This window comes from Schistocerca gregaria, unplaced genomic scaffold (genome assembly GCF_023897955.1).
Source record: "Schistocerca gregaria isolate iqSchGreg1 unplaced genomic scaffold, iqSchGreg1.2 ptg001068l, whole genome shotgun sequence".
Lineage (NCBI taxonomy): Eukaryota > Metazoa > Arthropoda > Insecta > Orthoptera > Acrididae > Schistocerca > Schistocerca gregaria.
Genome location: NW_026062413.1, coordinates 30,001 through 35,000, shown reverse-complemented (window position 1 = coordinate 35,000; position 5,000 = coordinate 30,001). Strand labels below are relative to the sequence as shown.

At 52.1% G+C, this 5,000-nt stretch overlaps 1 non-coding gene across 1 annotated transcript in view; it reads right to left on the bottom strand.

Moving 5' to 3' along the window:
• LOC126327884 (small subunit ribosomal RNA) overlaps nt 1-514 on the bottom strand; it is a 1,893-nt gene extending 1,379 nt beyond the window's left edge. The window contains exon 1 of the ribosomal RNA XR_007561562.1: nt 1-514. This exon is cut by the window's left edge and continues 1,379 nt beyond it. This is a non-coding gene — a ribosomal RNA (small subunit ribosomal RNA).
• Between the last annotated feature and the right edge of the window lie 4,486 nt (nt 515-5,000).

Here is a 5,000-nt window from a genome sequence, read left to right as displayed (position 1 = left end):
CGGATGAGTCCCGTATCGTTATTTTTCGTCACTACCTCCCCGTGCCGGGAGTGGGTAATTTGCGCGCCTGCTGCCTTCCTTGGATGTGGTAGCCGTTTCTCAGGCTCCCTCTCCGGAATCGAACCCTGACTCCCCGTTACCCGTTACAACCATGGTAGGCGCAGAACCTACCATCGACAGTTGATAAGGCAGACATTTGAAAGATGCGTCGCCGGTACGAGGACCGTGCGATCAGCCCAAAGTTATTCAGAGTCACCAAGGCAAACGGACCAGACAAGCCAATCCGATTGGTTTTGATCTAATAAAAGCGTCCCTTCCATCTCTGGTCGGGACTCTGTTTGCATGTATTAGCTCTAGAATTACCACAGTTATCCAAGTAACGTGGGTACGATCTAAGGAACCATAACTGATTTAATGAGCCATTCGCGGTTTCACCTTAATGCGGCTTGTACTGAGACATGCATGGCTTAATCTTTGAGACAAGCATATGACTACTGGCAGGATCAACCAGGGAGCTGCGTCAACTAGAGCTGAGCAGCCGGCCGCCCGGGAGTGTGTCCCGGGGGCCCGCGCGAACACGCAAGCGTCCGCTCAATTATTCTGCAAACAGGAGGAGGCCGAGCTCCCCTGCACGATACACCTCGAAACCCTCTCAGGTCCCGGCGGCGCGCAGCGCCGTCCTAGGTACTTGGTCGGTTTCGAGAGAGGCGCAATCGCCCGGAGTTAGGCGAGTAGACGGTTTTAGTGCGAACACCCTTGCTCCCAACTGAGCTTGCCGCTGCCGACAGAGGCCCGGGAGCGTGCTGTCGTGGCATTGCCGGCGGGAGACAACACGCGCCACCTATGGTGACCGGCAGCTCCAACGCCAGCGCCACACAAGGGCAAAGCCCCACTTGGGTGCAGAAGCGAACTCTCCCAGCACAGCGCACGCGCCAACACGTCCGCACAACTGCGATACAAACCACCTGCGAGAACCGCTGGGGCGACCGAGCAGCAGACGGCGTCGCGGCGCCGAGTGCCAGGCGGCGGCGCATCCTCAACGCACACAGTCCTCAATCAGACCAGCACACTGCAGATGTCCACCGCGCTTCGCACCGGGCTCGGCTGAACCAACTTTGGCCGCCAGGCGCCGCGTGCAGGGTGCGCCGCAGCGTAGCTGCGCCGCCTGCCGAGCCCGTCGGCTGGCGCTCCTGCCACTCGGCGCCCCCCACCAGCCGCCTGTTGCGCGTGCGCCCACGCAGCGCGCGGCCAACACGCCGGGCGGCCCCCCTTCACCGGCCGGGAACAGTCCCACCAAGCCACCGCCGCGTATCGCTTCATACCCACATGGGCCTAGTCACGTGTGTGGATGTGGCGGGTACCGCTGAAACAACCGGTTAATAGCTGTACCGATCGTCGCCATCACAGATTCACCTCCAGCGTGAACAACCGCTCAACAACGGATTTCCAGTTCATTTGCGTATCTTGGGCAGTAAACGTAGATGTCCACCTACATTTGCGAATTCAACAATTCTTGCATGCCAGGATGTCATGTGTCACGACACGCTACATCAGACCACATACACACTGCGACATGTGCAGAAGAGAACACGTGGAAGGTGGCCCGCGCACGTATGCGATGTCCCTTCCGCGATCCACTGTCAACCGGCATCTGCGGCATGTCCCAGATATGGAACGCGGTCCACCAGGGTAGCACTTTGTGTGAGGCAATACGACAAAGTCGGAATACACGCGTCACTACATCACACGGCTCACGCTGACCTGACCTGACTCACCGCACCACCACCCCCAGCGACCCAGGGTGACATACAATGCGTTCGTACGTTCCTCCCACACGCCTCTACGGCGTACCACAGTGCAACCTAGCTGTTATTGGGAGACGAGACAAGTAGCATCGAGCACAACATATGGAAATTGAGATTCGACACCGTTGGGCACAGCCAGCGTACGGTCACACGTATCACACTACTTCACTCTGTACGTAACTACCGATGATCGGTACAGCGTGTGGGTTACGCGTACGACATCAGCGGACAATGGACACAGACCATACCACGACGTACACTGAGGGCGTCGACATCTGAACGCAACTGAACAGCTGCGAGGCTCATTTAACACTCAAACGCCAGACCGACCAGCTTGAGAGGACGGAGACACAAAGAGAGGGGCAGAGGGGGGGGGGGGGCGATATAGTCCTATTGCAGTACAATTGACAGTGGATAGCGGGAATATGTGGAAAGTAAGCAACACTCGCAAGACATCTACATGAGGATAACAACGACACCAGAGATTCCGAGCAGTGAACTATGTTAGGCAAAGGGACAACGTGGGTTAGGTTAAGGGACAACGTGGGTTAGGTTAAGGGACAACGTGGGTTAGGTTAAGGGACAACGTGGGTTAGGTTAAGGGACAACGTGGGTTAGGTTAAGGGACAACGTGGGTTAGGTTAAGGGACAACGTGGGTTAGGTTAAGGGACAACGTGGGTTAGGTTAAGGGACAACGTGGGTTAGGTTAAGGGACAACGTGGGTTAGGTTAAGGGACAACGTGGGTTAGGTTAAGGGACAACGTGGGTTAGGTTAAGGGACAACGTGGGTTAGGTTAAGGGACAACGTGGGTTAGGTTAAGGGACAACGTGGGTTAGGTTAAGGGACAACGTGGGTTAGGTTAAGGGACAACGTGGGTTAGGTTAAGGGACAACGTGGGTTAGGTTAAGGGACAACGTGGGTTAGGTTAAGGGACAACGTGGGTTAGGTTAAGGGACAACGTGGGTTAGGTTAAGGGACAACGTGGGTTAGGTTAAGGGACAACGTGGGTTACGTTAAGGGACAACGTGGGTTACGTTAAGGGACAACGTGGGTTACGTTAAGGGACAACGTGGGTTACGTTAAGGGACAACGTGGGTTACGTTAAGGGACAACGTGGGTTAGGTTAAGGGACAACGTGGGTTAGGTTAAGGGACAACGTGGGTTAGGTTAAGGGACAACGTGGGTTAGGTTAAGGGACAACGTGGGTTAGGTTAAGGGACAACGTGGGTTAGGTTAAGGGACAACGTGGGTTAGGTTAAGGGACAACGTGGGTTAGGTTAAGGGACAACGTGGGTTAGGTTAAGGGACAACGTGGGTTAGGTTAAGGGACAACGTGGGTTAGGTTAAGGGACAACGTGGGTTAGGTTAAGGGACAACGTGGGTTAGGTTAAGGGACAACGTGGGTTAGGTTAAGGGACAACGTGGGTTAGGTTAAGGGACAACGTGGGTTAGGTTAAGGGACAACGTGGGTTAGGTTAAGGGACAACGTGGGTTAGGTTAAGGGACAACGTGGGTTACGTTAAGGGACAACGTGGGTTACGTTAAGGGACAACGTGGGTTACGTTAAGGGACAACGTGGGTTACGTTAAGGGACAACGTGGGTTACGTTAAGGGACAACGTGGGTTACGTTAAGGGACAACGTGGGTTAGGTTAAGGGACAACGTGGGTTAGGTTAAGGGACAACGTGGGTTAGGTTAAGGGACAACGTGGGTTAGGTTAAGGGACAACGTGGGTTAGGTTAAGGGACAACGTGGGTTAGGTTAAGGGACAAATTGAGTTAGGTTAAGGGACAAATTGAGTTAGGTTAAGGGACAAATTGAGTTAGGTTAAGGGACAAATTGAGTTAGGTTAAGGGACAAATTGAGTTAGGTTAAGGGACAAATTGAGTTAGGTTAAGGGACAAATTGAGTTAGGTTAAGGGACAAATTGAGTTAGGTTAAGGGACAAATTGAGTTAGGTTAAGGGACAAATTGAGTTAGGTTAAGGGACAAATTGAGTTAGGTTAAGGGACAAATTGAGTTAGGTTAAGGGACAAATTGAGTTAGGTTAAGGGATAATCTGGTACAACCACAGTTAGGTTAAGCGATAATCTGGTACAGCCACAGTTAGGTTAAGCGATAATCTGGTACAGCCACAGTTAGGTTAAGCGATAATCTGGTACAGCCACAGTTAGGTTAAGCGATAATCTGGTACAGCCACAGTTAGGTTAAGCGATAATCTGGTACAGCCACAGTTAGGTTAAGCGATAATCTGGTACAGCCACAGTTAGGTTAAGCGATAATCTGGTACAGCCACAGTTAGGTTAAGCGATAATCTGGTACAGCCACAGTTAGGTTAAGCGATAATCTGGTACAGCCACAGTTAGGTTAAGCGATAATCTGGTACAGCCACAGTTAGGTTAAGCGATAATCTGGTACAGCCACAGTTAGGTTAAGCGATAATCTGGTACAGCCACAGTTAGGTTAAGCGATAATCTGGTACAGCCACAGTTAGGTTAAGCGATAATCTGGTACAGCCACAGTTAGGTTAAGCGATAATCTGGTACAGCCACAGTTAGGTTAAGCGATAATCTGGTACAGCCACAGTTAGGTTAAGCGATAATCTGGTACAGCCACAGTTAGGTTAAGCGATAAAGTTGGTTAAATTCGGTATTGTGTGGGAAGGGGGCAGAGAGAGAGTGGGGGGGGGGGGTGGATAGTTGTGGCAGTACGCGGATGCCTGAGTCACCGTCAGATATGTCACGTCGGTTCGATGCTTGTAGCAAGAGGCTGGCGGGTCTGTGTCTCTCACTTCTGCAATTTTTCATGTGGTATAACACGAGGGCGGGGGGGTGATATTTGGTGCCCCTCTGTGTAGGATGTGTGTTGGTGGTGTTGGTTTATCTGAGCAATGGTAGTTGTCGGAGGAGTGGGGTATTGTGCTTTTATAGGTGGACCTACTGCTCTGGTTATCATAGTGTCGACGGTGCAATGTGGCAGAGAGGATGCACTCGACATTGTCGCATTCCAGATGTTTACGTATTGTGTGTCTCCGTTGCAGGCCGAGAGTGGTGCATGTTCGAGTGTGTGGCTGACGTGCGATTCACGTTGTGTGCCCAGTCTTACAGCACGTATAGGGACATTCGCATAAATCATCTATATGTGGCCTTGCATCATTTACTAAGCAGTGCCGTGAGACGACCGAACTATTAGG